Source organism: Felis catus, chromosome B3 (assembly GCF_018350175.1).
Source record: "Felis catus isolate Fca126 chromosome B3, F.catus_Fca126_mat1.0, whole genome shotgun sequence".
In the NCBI taxonomy this organism is placed as follows: Eukaryota; Metazoa; Chordata; class Mammalia; order Carnivora; family Felidae; genus Felis; species Felis catus.
The window spans coordinates 80056535-80071263 of NC_058373.1; the positions used below are offsets into that span (position 1 = coordinate 80056535).

General features: G+C 39.5%; 3 long non-coding RNA genes across 15 annotated transcripts in view; 2 read left to right on the top strand and 1 right to left on the bottom strand.

Moving 5' to 3' along the window:
- Positions 1-10215, bottom strand: part of LOC123386035 — a 141081-nt gene extending 130866 nt beyond the window's left edge. For all 4 annotated transcript variants that reach the window (XR_006599489.1, XR_006599490.1, XR_006599488.1 and 1 more), the window contains exons 1-2: positions 10017-10215; positions 5240-5328 (exon numbers count right to left, since the gene is read on the bottom strand). This is a non-coding gene — a long non-coding RNA (uncharacterized LOC123386035). The remainder of the gene's footprint in view (positions 1-5239; positions 5329-10016) is intronic.
- Positions 10216-10659: 444 nt separating this feature from the next.
- Positions 10660-11579, top strand: LOC123386036. Its single transcript, XR_006599491.1, has 2 exons — positions 10660-10784; positions 11184-11579. It is a non-coding gene; the product is annotated as an uncharacterized LOC123386036 (long non-coding RNA).
- Positions 11580-14365: 2786 nt separating this feature from the next.
- Positions 14366-14729, top strand: part of LOC111560863 — a 103538-nt gene continuing 103174 nt past the window's right edge. For all 10 annotated transcript variants that reach the window (XR_006599484.1, XR_002743031.2, XR_006599482.1 and 7 more), the window contains exon 1: positions 14366-14493. This is a non-coding gene — a long non-coding RNA (uncharacterized LOC111560863). The remainder of the gene's footprint in view (positions 14494-14729) is intronic.

Here is a 14729-nt window from a genome sequence, read left to right on the forward strand (position 1 = left end):
TATGATACCTCATGGTTTTACTTTTTTAATAATATTGGCTTAGAGTAGAAAAAAAGTGACCTGTGATCATTGTTGAAAAATAGGAAATACAAAAAAGTACAACTGATAAACCAAAGTCACCCATTATCCTATCTCCCTGAAATAATCATTCTTAATAATTTACTTGAGTTCTTTTAACTTATATTTTTCTAGGTGACCAAAATATTATGTAGAGTACCATATTTTTAACTGATAATCTTATTAACATATTTTAATGTTATGCTATAGTTGAGAAGATCTGAACTCACAGTAATAAATTAACCATGCAAGCTGTAGGAAATATTCATAAATCCATACAAATGCAACAAATATATATATGCAACTACATATGAAAAATATACAGGCATAACTAAGAATATGGACTTTAGAATCATGGGTTCACAGAGCTGGCTATAGTCTTTGCCAAACTGTAGAACTTTGGTTAAGTAAGCTCTCTATGCTTCAAATTCCTTGTCTGTAAGGTGAGAATCTATGCTGTAGGTGTCTCGGGGCCTTACAAGAAGGGATACATGAAAAATCCTTAGAGCTATTCCTAGCATTCCCCCTTCCTCCTCTCTGTGCTATTGGGCTAGGAGCACACTCATGTCTTCAGTAGTAGAGGACATTTACTTACTTAATTATTTAGCTAGTAAGTCCAGTGATTACTGAATTCAACTCAAGCATGGGCAGTCTCTATCAAAGATCTATTTCTGCTAACTTTACTTCATTTCATAATCATTTATAATATCCAAGTTTCAAGATAAGACAGTATGGATTTAAACCTGAACAACTCACAAGTACATAACTGATGGCTTTGGCTTCAATTACAATTATTGATCTAAGCCTTCTGTGTAAAACCCAGCAGCAGCCAGCTCTTAGCTGAGTGTCAGTTGGTTAGGATGGAGAAATTAGGTAATTAGGGAAAACAATTTTTTTTCCTCAAAATCTCAGGTGAACTACAACCCAGTTTCAGATACAATTAATTTGATTCACAGGCCATATGATGGACAGGTACGGTTTTCAAAAACTCTCTGCTGAACATGGCTAGTTAATGTCTATCATGGACCTGCTTTAAGCAGATTCTTCCTTGACCTCTTAGTTCTGTAAGGTGATGAGACCTCCATCTCTGTTCCATACTATTGGTGTTTGGTCACTTTCTGTATCAGAGCTGACTTCCTGATTGCAGAGTTCTTGGGCTCTCTGCCCATAATTACTCAAATTTGCCATCAGGGCTTTCTACAACTGCACAGACATGGTCAGCCATATTGCTATTGTTCTGACAATTCCTGATCCTATTTACTCTTACCTAAATTTATGTAACAGAAAATTCTGGTGGCATAACATTCTTCAAGCGCAAGCTTTTCCTGTAAATTTTACATGCAAAATCACTCCTTTCGCCAATGAATGAGATCTTTAGATATTACTATGAGAAGAATGTTTTATTTTCGCTGTCTTTAAATGGGGTAAAGAACAAGTACCAAGCTGTTTCCTGGAAGATTCTCCACTGTTACTCAAAAAGTTTCCTCCAGAGTTATTTCCTTTTTGCTCTTTTCAAATAGCTCACCTGTCCCTAGTTCAGCAGCTGAGGTTAAATCTCGTCCTTTTGCTGCCTCATATGACTTTATTGTTTAACATTTATGTATATATGCATACATACTTACATATATAAACATACATGTACATAATATACATATTTTATATACACATATGCACATATTTATATATCATTAAATTTTACCGTAAGAAGTAATGACACTTGCAGGAATTCAACTTAAATGACGGCAAAATTAGTTTTCTAATTAAGTCACTGCATGTTGTTTTTCTCAGCAGCTCTGCTCTCAGATGAATCCCTTCCTCTCCTGAAACCCACGCACCATCCATAGCTTGTTCTCTTCCTTCCCACTGTGCCATCCTTTATCAACCGGAGCAGTCAAATCAACCCTTGGGGTGTTCTTAAAAGCACCATATGCCCAACAGAAGAGCACTTGAATTACTCTGCATACCAGAACCTGCTGTACATCACAACAGATTATTAACAGAGACCAAAAAGTAGGGCATGATGTGATCTTAAAACCCATCAGAAACTTTCACCTGAGAGCACTCCTTGATCCATTCATTATATCTCCCAGAATCTAATTTCTATCAACTAAATGAATCAGGCACTTACAGGGTTTTTGGATGCAAATGACTTCTGACCTAAACTTTAGCCATATTTAGAAATATCCTGCCTATTTCTTTATATGCACCATGTATTTTTTTTAGAAAGTACTCGTGAACAAGCTGGCTTCTACATAATGAAAAAAAGAAAGCAAAGGAACTTTTCTAAGTAACTTACCTGAGTCACTTTCTTTCTGGAGTTTCCCCCACAAAGAAGTAGTGACAGAGCAGACATAATAGTTTAGAACTTAAATAACATACACTTTTTTTAATATATAAATACTCCTGAAAGATTTTTTTTTCAGTTCTATGATTTACCTTTTATATTCAAGGCCTAGCCCTGCCTTGTGAAAAATTTTCAGATTGCCTCCATTGTGCTTTCCAACTTCCCTAGGCTTAAAAATTGCACCTTTTTTCACACAAGCCTGATAGCTTAAACAAGGCAGTATGTATTTTATTCTTATATTAGTTAGTTTAGGGTCAGAAAGAGTGGATAGCCTCCCTTGGCCCTTACCTGCTTCCAAAAGGGAGTCACTTTGAAAGGATATAGGTATGATATGCAACATATCATTGTGCTTACCCTGCAAGCAAAGTATGTGATAAGCAAGATTGGATGTTAGAACCTAGTGAAATGCAGTTTAGTCTTGCAAGATGTGGCAGGTGAAAAGAAACCACAGAGGAAGCTTCTCACAGTGACAACAAAGAGAGAAGGCAGAATTGGAAATGGTCACTTGACACAGCCTTGAAAGGAATGGTTGTGAAAACATGGCACTGAGCTTATTACAATGACAGCTATGATAGAAAATAACAATTTCAGGGTCATGCTCTTCCTACACATAAGTTTTTCCTAGAAAAAAATATATTTCATAGGAATGAACAGTTGATCTAAAGTGGCTGTTAAACTGAAGTATCTAAACAAACATTACACTTTAAGATAAAAACCCACACATGAAATTTGCTGAAGTCACACAACTATCTTCTGCCAGTTATATAAAATTACAAAGGTGAGGGGCACCTGAGTGGCTCAGTCGGTTAAACATCTAACTCTTGATTGCGGCTTAGGTCATGATCTCACCGTCGTGAGATCAAAACCCATGTTGGGCTTCGTGCTGAGCATGGAGCATGCCTGGGATTCCCTCTCCTCCCTCTGACCCTCCCCCACTCACATGCACATGCACTCTCTCTCTCTCTCTCTCTCTCTCTCTCTCTCTCAAAAAATAAATAATTAATTAAAAATTCTAAAAATTGCAAAGGTGAAACTAAATTCTTAACATTTAGCATGTCAAATTATATTCTCTGGGTATCTGCTTTCAGACATTTCATATTCATTAGATACATCAAAGACTTGGTTGCAAAGTATAAGGATGCCTTGAGAAACAAGTACTCTGCGGGATATTATACAAATGAAAGATGTTAGTACATAAAGCTTTGGGTACTTAAGAAAAGTTAGATAACTTACCCACACGGCCATGATGGTTGGATTACAGAGTCAAAATAGTTTGAGTGCTGTACTTGTACTCTTTGGTTTCCCAAGGAATCAATTTTTTTTTCTCAAGAGGGTTTGGATGTGGCTATCAACTTAACATTAAGAGCACATTTCATACCTAGATATATAATATTTGGATAATATATTTATATACATTTTCTTTTCACCCTAAATGAAGTGACAATTAATTGGATATTAGCATAGTAAGCTGCCACATGAAATACACAGAGCTGGTCCCTATTAATCCAGGTAAGAAATTAAGATAGGAAATACTCTCTTTTCTTGCAAGAGGGAAAGGCAGGATTAGCAGGTGCAAAGATTTAAGTAATTCAGTGGCAACAAGTTGCTCAAGAACTAGAATTAACTTCCTAAGCAAAATGAATTGCTAAGGAGAAAGGAGAAATTAAATATAAGAAGTTATAATTATCATTACTTGTGTCCTCTAAGTAGAAGTTAGGGATCAAATCCCATAGCATCTTGGCATCTCCTTAAGAAAAGCCATTCCTTAAATCTTCTTGTTATTCTGTATACAAGTTCTGCATCTCCCTACAGTGAGGTTCCAATAAGGACAGAGCAAGATTTTGCCAAGCATATACCTTCAGCATAAATTGTGACTTTGTATGTCTTCCTGAACTGAAAACTACATCTCTGAGGCTGCCTTGCAGCTAGGATTCCGGATACAAATTAAGTCTCTCCAATTAAATCACTTAGATGAGATCTGAAAGGTGGCAAGCATGGGGTTTCTCAGCTTTATGTCCAGTACCAGTTCCCAGCTTCCTGGATATCAAGAAGCAGCAGCATCAATGGTAGGAACAGTAATATTCTGAATATTCTGTGTTCCCTGTCCAATTAGCAGCTTCCTGTGTGTTGAGAGGGGTGGTGGTGGCTTCCAGATCCCAGCTTTCTGATCCCTGGGTTACAACTGCAGCAGTGTGTTCTGGAACTACAGAATTTCATTTGCAGCTTCCTGATTCCTTCCATTCCCAGTTGCAGCAGCATAAGTGGAGGCTCAGTTCTGTAGTGTTCTGCGAGTCATTGCTGGAAGTTGGTCCTCCAGTCCTCCAGCAATTCTGTAAGCACCTAATTCCCTGTTATCATATCCTTTTATGCTAAAAATAGCTAAAGCAGTCTCTGTTTTATGAACTAACCAGTGATGATGAAGGTTTTGACTCAGATGCCTAATTCAATTAGTTGGTAACAGCTGCCTAGAGCAATGTATTTAGAAGAATTTTGAGACTGAGGCCCAAGCTCCATGAAAAATATGTTTTATACCTAGAATGGGAGCATTACAGGTTTTTCCACCTTAATATACACTTACTTAACAAATTACTGAGTGTGTGGGTGTGGGGGGAGGAGTGTAGGAGGGAGGTTGTGTCTACATGAATAAACATAAAATTTGAAAAGATAGGTAATATTACAAAATTTCATTTGTATTCAAATAGAGATATAGTGAAAATGAACTAGGCATACCAAATTAAACACAGATTACATAGAGGGAAATGTTGGATTTGTTCACAGGAACTCTAATTGTACCATACACAAGTTACAATTTATTATACTCGAAACAGCAAAAGTTACCTCAATACAATCCCTCTACTCTAAATCCAATCTTCAAGGACACAAAGGTCTGGCCATTTTGTTCTCTCAACTTGCTGAATTGCACACTGCTGGAAATGATTTTAAAGGATTAATTTTAAAGAAACTTCAAATGGAAAATCAACGTATTAGAAAAGAACGTTAACAACAACAACAACAACCCCTCTGTTCTCGGGACTTCATAACTGTTTACCTTGGAAGATAGGTTAGTGAGGGGTTTTTCCCCCATTCTGAAAGGCAATCATTTTTTTTCCTGAGAGTGTTAATACTTCAGTCATTTAAGCTTCCTAATTTGATGCTTTTTGGTTAAGAAGGAAACCTTAAGTGAGGAAAGGAAATGCTGAGAGGAAATTACTTGAACAGAACTTAATAGTTTTGTGATATGAAGCTGTGATCACATTTTTTTCACAGTATGAGTCAGTCATATAAATGTTTGGTTTACTTAGTTTCTTAATTTGATATGAGACTAAACTGGGCAAAACTTGACAGTAAAATGTTATTTTTCATGAGTTAAACTATATTCATTTCATTATTAATATACTATCTCATATTTGTAAGTGAAACTGGTATAAGTGGGTTTTGGTCAGCATAAAGCTCACTTTTAAAAGTATGTTTTTAAATGAATTACTGGCCTGTGCTATAATTTCAATAACACTGCCTCACACATAGGGATTCGAAGATCATGGTTATACTTACTATTAGTGTCAACACAATGTAAGTAGGGTTCATTAAGAAACTCTCTGGGGATTCCTAAAGTGATTACATTCTCTTTGTAATCTACAAAAAGGAAATCTTCAAAGGATAACAATTCGGTGAGATGAGATGAGAACCATCTGGTTCACTTGTAAATCCTATCCTTATTTTTTGTGGTATGTCATTGCTGTTCTGTCCTATTAGCACCAGAGAATGAAATTCAGAAAGGTTGTTTTTTATCATTTTTTTCCTTATAAAAATGGAAAAGGGATTGGACATCAGCTATTAGAGTAGCTCCCTGCCTAATCTCTGACAAAGGCCCCCATCAAACCCAATTCCCCAAACCACCTTTCTTCATACAATCATGTATGTTCCCTAATGGTTTCATGTTATGAACAAATATCCAGTACAATTTTTTAAAATTTTATACCAATCTTTTTTCATTTTTCTATTATCCACATACTATTCTCCTCAAGCATACTAATAGGTGATAACCAACTGGCACCTAGAAGACTCTCATGTGCTAAATATCTCTGACTCAAGTGCTATAGTAATAAAAAGTCTACTATTACCAAAACAAACTAATTTAGCTCATGATGACAAATTTCAACCTATATTGCCCTCATCAGCTTCTTTTCAATTCAAAAAACTAAGAAATTCAGTGGTTCTATGAATGCCTTTGGGTAATACCACCCTCTTTTTACATGCAAAATTCTTGGGAGGGGTAGCACACTGAGTCCCTACAATTTAGAAGGAAGTGGTTTAGTAAATCTCTTCCCAAGTGGGTAGAGGACAACATAGGATATGGGATTTCTAAGGTTCCTGAGGCCCTAGGAAAGAAGGTGGTGCTCCATCTAAGTCACAGACTTGATTTCCTGCCCCTAAACTAACTTTTCCCTCAGAGAGGTGAATTTATTCTTTTTCTCAAATGCAAATCTCTTTCTTCTTCTAAGGGAGCATTTCCAATGGAATTCAATTCCAATTCTCTGTCCACAGACACAATTCTCCTCTTGTGAGAATTCTTCATGCTTCTATTCCACCTCCCACCTCACCATATCCTAAACCCAATCCCATCCAGCAGCATGCTATTTTACAGCTTGAGATGACATAGCATGGGCTTTGGAGACAGACTTAAGCTGGAGTCTTAACTCTGTCAGATACTGTATGATCTACAGCAAGTTATTTCACTTCTCTGAGACTCAGTTTCCTCATCTCTGTATTAGGGTTAATAATACCTACTGTATACTAGGTCTCCTGGGTGGCTCAGTCGGTTGACCATCCGACTTTGGCTCAGGTCATGATCTCACAGTTCATGAGTTTGAGCCCCACATCGGGCTCTGTGCTGACAGCTTGGAGCCTAGAGCCTGGAGCCTACTTGGAATTCTGTGTCTCCCTCTCTCTGCCCCTCCCCTGCATTCTCACACATGCTCGCTCGCTCTCTCTCTCTCTCTCTCTCTCTCTCTTTCAAATGAATAAAAATTTAAAAAAAAACTAAATAATATGTACTGTATAGAGGTTATGGTAGACCAAATAAGGGCACCAAAGAAGTCCACATGCTAAACCCCAGAATCTGTGAATGTTACTGTACAGGCAAAAGAGACTTCAGAGACACAACCCTGCTGACACCTTGATTTTAGCTCACTGAGAACTGTGTCAGACTTCTGACCTTTAAAACTGTAAGATTTAAAATGTGTACTGTTTGAAGCTACTAAGTTTGTGGTAATTTGTTTCAGGGACAATAAGAAACCAATACAGAAGTGTTGTAAGAAAGTATATGCAGAAGGTTTACCTTAGTGCCTGGCACAGATTAAGTCCTAAACGAGTATTAGTTTCCTCCAACAATTTACTTAGGAAATTCTAACTCTTTTTTTTTTATTTTTTCTTTTTTTAAGTTTATTTACTTTTGCAGAGAGAGAGAGAGACAGAGCATGAGTTGGGGAGGGGCAGAGAGAGAGGGAGACACAGAATCTGAAACAGGCTCCAGGCTCTGAGCTGTCAGCACAGAGCCCAATGCAGGGCTCAAACTCACGGCCAGCGAGATCATGAACTGAGCCGAAGTTGGACACTAAACCGACTGAGTCACCCAGGAGCCCCCTAGGAATTCTAATTCTTTTATACACACACACACACACACACACACACACACACACACGCGCGCGCGCGCGCACCCAAGACCACATTCTATGTGCCAGACACCATTCCAGAAACTCATGGAATTTACACCCTAATCAAAAAAACAAAATCGTTTTATATGCTGGGGTAATTTTTCACTTTCTACACACACCAGCCTTAATTAGACATTTGTTTTTCTCAACTATTATGCCACAGGCTCCCACATTCACACTCATACATTTCACCAAGACCCAAAAGAGGAAGCACTACAGAAGAGTCTGTTTAGACCAGGAGAACTGCCTGGCCTGGCCTTCCCCACTCCACCCTTCCTAGGGTACTTCCAAATTTATACAATAAATCCAGTGCCCAGAACCACAGTGGAGGTGACACAACTCTCTGACCAGTTCTTGGGACAAAATGCTTTTGAATGCAAGGGACTAAGAAGTCCTTCATTATCTTGCCCATGCTGGATGCTGTAGCTTCTGTCCCAGAATGACTCCTCCTGGTAAGACTAAGGCGATTCTGCTTCTAGAAGTCAAACTTAAAGTTCTCTTTCCAGAGGTAAGAATTCCACCCCATACATGAACAGCTGAGAGCTAGTACCCCCTGAAGAGCACTCGGAGAAACACATTCTCACTTTGTGATGACCTTTATAGCTTTACTCTGCTTCCAAGTATCCCTTTCTGCTATATTTGAATCCCAGTGAATACAGGGAGACCTACTAGAGAGGTGCAGACTTTTATTAGAGCATGGTCCCTGGTTAGATAGGTTAGCGTTTTCAGCAGGGGATTTGCCAGCCTCACAAAGTGATGTTTGCCCCATAATTGCAGCATCCCACTGTCCAGGAAAATCAAGTCTCACTGTCAGATAAGGAATCCAATCACTTCACTCTGGAATGATTCTGGGAGTCTGTTAGATTAGTGGAACTCTCCTGGTTATTTCTCTTTCTTCTCTGTGTGTAAATGTCTGTGTGATTTTTTTTAATGTTTTTATTGATGTCAAGAAGTTGGTACAAAAACAAGACTAACAGTGTACGATTCAGGCTCCTGATTTCCCACATCTCCCCATCTCCATGAGCAGATGGCATAGCTGGAGGACTGTTTACTCTATGGCTTATTTCCCCCTTATCTTTGATGTCCCAGGATGTCAAAGGTTGTAAATTTAATATTGATTTTATAAAGTAGTTTTACTCTAACATGTCAGTTATGATTAGCTTCAACCTGGAAGAAGCTCTAGCCACTGATCTGGATTTGCACGCAATGTGGCTCCCTGGCTTTCAGACTCTCTGAGTGAATGCTTTATTTATTAGAGTGGCAATCGTTTGTAAAGGCCAGGACAGCCTGCAGCCCCCAGCTCTCTCTGTGCTCTGAGCCTCCAGCACCTGGGCCCTTTCATTAAGCTTGAAAATCTAAGGAGATCAGACAGACATATCATTTGCTGGCATGTCAACAGACAGAAGCGTTTATAGATCACATTATACCCCAGTGACTATAACCAGAGAGAAAGGAATGAGAAGTCTTACTTGGATTTTCATCCCTCCCTTTCTTCAGTCCCCCAGTGCCCTCATGTTCCACCACCAGAGTGGGGGCTAGTGCTATAATAATAGTGATAAAAGCTGACATTTATTGAATATTTTTATGTGGTAATCACCTAATAAGCATCAGGCACTGTACTAAGGGTTTTCCATGCATCATCTCATTTAATCCTCACATCAGGCCTATGAAGTATTTATTATTACCATTATTATTATTTAATACTATTATTACTTCCATTTTATAGATGAAAAAAATCAAGGAACACCCAAGGTTATCCACTGCTACAACTCTTGAGGCTGGAACTCAATCCCAGGCAGTCTGACGCCACTCTTCCAGCCCCACTAGAGCCCACACGTTCAACTCCAATGCTATAAAAAGCACTTTATCAGAAAATAGGGAAGTGACATTTTTGTACCAACCATACTAACACATTTCGCTTAACATTCTCTGTTCTCATATTTTGATACAAACTGATCTTGAAGCAAAATAGTAGAATTCATCCCCAAACTCCATTTTCTTTCTTAAGAAGAGGTAGGCAGGTGCCTGCATGGTTCTGTCAGTTAAGCATCCAACTTTGGCTCAGGTCATGATGTCACAGTCCAAGAGTTCCAGCCCCGAATCAGGCTGTCTGCTGTCAGCAAAGAGCCCACTTTTGATCCCCTGTCCCTCTCTCTCTCTGCCCTTCCTCCACTTGTCCTCTCTCTCTCTCTCTCTCTCTCCCTCCCTCCCTCTCTCTCTCTCTTTCAAAAATGAACATTAAAAAAAATATATTCAAAAAAATAAGAAGAAGAGGAAGAGGTAGGCAACTGGTGTGTGTGTCCTGCTCTACTGATCCTCTCTCTCTCTCACCTTGGAACAATTCCTCTTTGGAAGATGAAGCCCAGGATGTTCATCACTTTATGGTGGAAAGCTCTTCCTGAAGCTGTATGTCCATGTTCCTAGTCACTAGGTGCCACAAAGGGGCCACATGGCCTTCTAAGTTGAGGAAACAGATCACAGCCTTTGTACCTTGAGGAATCTCAATTCATTGTATCTAGCACTGCTGAGACTAATTTACACAATGACAGGAGGCTGACAGAGGCTGACAGAGGACACTTGGGTACTTTATCTCCCAAGTTAAATATGCATCTGGAGCTCACCTGTGTGCTAAAGGCCTCCATTCCTCTCTCCGGGCTGAGACAGACCAGGTGAGGAATCTCTCTGGAACTCCTTTCCCTGATAATTTCCTTCTTCCCTCTTCCTAGATCTTGACAAGGGGGGAGGAGGGGGAGATGTATTAAGGCAAAATAAAGATCAGGCCAAATTCTTTGACATGCCTTCCATTAAGAGGCGAGATGTCTATCCCATCCCCTTGATTCTAGGTGGGCTCTGTGACTGCTCTGACCAACAGAATACAGTGGAAATAATGCTGAGCCCATTTGTGGGCCAAGTCCTTAAGCAACTGATAGCATCCAGCTCATAGAAGAAGTCCCAACTACTCTCATGGAGAAATCATATGGTGATACCCTGAGACCGCAGGGAGAGGGACCCAGCTGAGTCAGCCAAGGGACCCAAACGTGTTAGTAAATCTGTCTTGAACCCTCCAGGTCATCCCAGAGACCAGCTGAATGTCACCAATGATGCCAATCAAAGCACAGGGAAAAGAAGTACCTGAATTCCTGATCCACAAAATTATGAGATATAATAATATAGTAGCTGTTTTGCAGTGGTGGTTTACACAGCAGAAGAGAACATGTATAGGCATGTAGGTGCCTGAGATGGACCACTTCAGTTTTTAAGGCTCCTGGACTTTTGGCATGCACTCACAGATGGAAAGCTGTTCTATCTAGCCCAATTCAACGCATTCAAGCATAGGGAAAAACATGCTGCTTTCCCCAAATAGCTCTTAATTTGAGACTTGATACCATTTCTGCAAGACAAACACTGGTGTGCTGTCCTGTGGAGCAAGTCTTCTCAACTGATTACACACTGTTAACAAAGTATTAATCTTTTAGTATATTAGCATCTCATAATTCATGGGCCACTTGGAACCCAGGTGTAAGCCAAACACACTGAGCCTACGCTTTGTTTTTCCCTTTAATTTCCTGAGCTGCCACATTATTTTCAACAGTCAGAAGGTAAATCTCTTTACTTCGGAAGAAAACCCTGCTCCCAGGTAGATAAGGAAACACATTCTTTGTTGTAAGGCTTAAGAATTATGGTGAAAGACATAAAGGTAGGCACTTTTAGTTAATGGCTTCCAAATATAATTTCATTCTTCTATTTAATTATATGTATCTCAAAGTATACTCTAAATGACTGTGAGAAAGAAGACAGCATATTCTGGAAACAAAATGCACTTTTTTGAGTATCCACAGTTTGTCAAACCATAATATACTTTCATGGAAATGAAATCAATAAGAAAAACAACCCAAGAGAGAGAAATAAGGGAGACTTGACAAGTAGTCAGTTTGGTTTTATGCACAAACTAACTACACTTGGTCAAAGTATTTTTTGAAGTGAAGTAATTTACTATGGATGTGCTTATTTTCTATACTAAAGTTTTTGTTGTTGGTTTGTTTGGTTTATTGTTCAATTGACACAAAAACAAAAGCTGAAGAGAAAACTTCCTTCAAGAGAATCCCATCCCAGAATTCTACACAAAGATGTGCTAATCCTTGACCTTCCACATGCAGGTTAATATCTCTAGAAGCTTAAAGAAGAGACATTTATGAACCTTTTATTTCAGACTTACCCTGACAATCACAGAACACAGAACTCTTTGCTGGCATGGGGAGATCAGTCTCTTAATCTGTAAATTGAGATTGATAATATCCAACCCATAGGTTTTGTTTTGGGAATTGTATTTTGGAAGAAGAGGAATTAGCCAAAACACAAGGAAGGGTGGGGAAGAATAACCAAAAGGCAATGTCATATAGAAGTTAAGGGAGAGGATAACAATCTTTTATCTGGGTGGTGGGATTTGGGTTGCTTTTTGTATTCTTTGTAATTTTATATGGCTTAATTTTTTTGTCATTAACATGTGTCATATATTTTAAAAAATAACAAGCCAACTAGAAAATCAGGAAAAGAAAATACTTCAAGGAAGTGTAGTCAAGAGGTTTTAGAGAGGCTCAGAGATCCAAGAAGACAAGGCTTTTCAAAATACAAGTACCCTCTCATCCATCCTAAACTTTTTGATGGTACCTTCCTAGGTGGAGGGGAATCCTACCAGGAGCCAAATCAAAGAATGACTGGAAATACTAGTTTGTAAAAGTCCCTGTTTAAATTTTTTTTTTCAACGTTTATTTATTTTTGGGACAGAGAGAGACAGAGCATGAACGGGGGAGGGGCAGAGAGAGAGGGAGACACAGAATCGGAAACAGGCTCCAGGCTCTGAGCCATCAGCCCAGAGCCTGACGCGGGGCTCGAACTCACGGACCGCGAGATCGTGACCTGGCTGAAGTCGGACGCTTAACCGACTGTGCCACCCAGGCGCCCCTAAAAGTCCCTGTTTAATGATTAATTGCTGTACCTTATACCCATGGGGCTTCCCAATTTCTCCCATTTTATGTCCCATATCTCTGTATGGGGGAAGCTTGGCCATTGTTGTAATATTCTGGATTCAAAACAACCAAAGTAGTTTAGGATATGATGCTGATTCCTTTACAGGTAGCTGTAAAGTTTTCAAGATTTTCAAGACAAATTGGATAAAATCTACAAATAAAAACTTTATGGTCTGTGAATGCTATTCCATAACTAGTTAAAGCTCTTATTATAACAGAACACAAACATGACCTAAGTGTATTAAATGCAGCCTATCTTCATCTTATTTCAATTTTATGAAATGTTTAGTATTTTCCTATTAAATAATAAGCTTTCCAAAAATTTAGGATGAACAATTTTGCATGGCCTGCTTTAAAATGTGCAAGAAGCTCTGGGGTGCCTGTGTGGTTCAGTCAGTTAAGCATCCTCTCTTGATTCCAGCTCATGACCTCATAGTTCCTCAAATGGAGCTCCACCTCAGGCTCTGCACTGATAGCGTGGAGCCTGTTTGGGATTCTCTCCCTCTCTCTGGCTGTCTCTCTAAATAAATAAATAAATAAATAAATAAATAAATAAATAAATAAATAAATAAAAATAATAGGCTAAAAACATGAGGAAGCTAATAAAGAGGGTATTGGTGAAAAAATTAAAAAATGAATAAATAAAAAGTGCAAGAAGTTTTACGAAATTCTTTAGGCTATACTGGCTTAACAGAAGACATCCAACAGGTTTTGGAGGTTAAAGTCCTGGGTCTCAATGCCGTATCTGCCACACCATGGGTGTGTAACTTAGCGTGCAAGTTACTTCAACAGCATTCTTTTCAAGTACAGACTGAATTTTCTTTAAGCAGCAGGCATTGTGCTAACCACTGAGAATACAAAGAGAACAGGGTACAAATGGTTCTCCCTCATAATTTCTCTGGGCCTCCCCTATGTAAAATACTTACCTGATATGACTGTTACAAGGACAGGAGTGTACTGTATAGGGTTCTGACACAAAGTTGTATAACAAGCTATATTACTATCATTGTGACTCTAAGGGCAAAGGGTAAGAGGTCGTACCCTGCGTAAAGACCATCGACCCCCACGATGGGGAAAGCCAGAGGAAAGCAGGTGTGGCCTTCTGCCCCGGGATCCTCACCTCCTCTCAGACCACTTTTCACTAGAGCCATCGCTGTGGTGAGCAGCCAGCGCTGGAGGAGCGGGACCAAGCCGGCGGCCCACGCCGGTTTCCCATCTGCCCTCTGGGCTCTACACCCGCGCATGCGCAGCCTGCGAAGGTCCAGGTCCGGCTGTTAGCCCTGAGGGGCGATTCCTGAGTCCCAGGGAGATGGGTTAGAGCTTAAACGCCCGGAGTTCTACGGCTCTGTCGGTAAGACCTCTCAGACGGAGAGAACCCACAGGCCCACGGTGGGCGCAAACTCAGCGAAGCACATTTGTATGGACTTTCCCGCCTTCTCTGTTTGACTGTCTCCGGTCTCTGTCCTGACATCCGCCATCACTTCCCTAATGAATGACAGGCATGCAACCCCTTGTCTCAGGCTTTGCCTTGGAGGGAAAACCAGGGTAAAATACTATCTATAGAAGGAAAATATTAACAGGATTTTG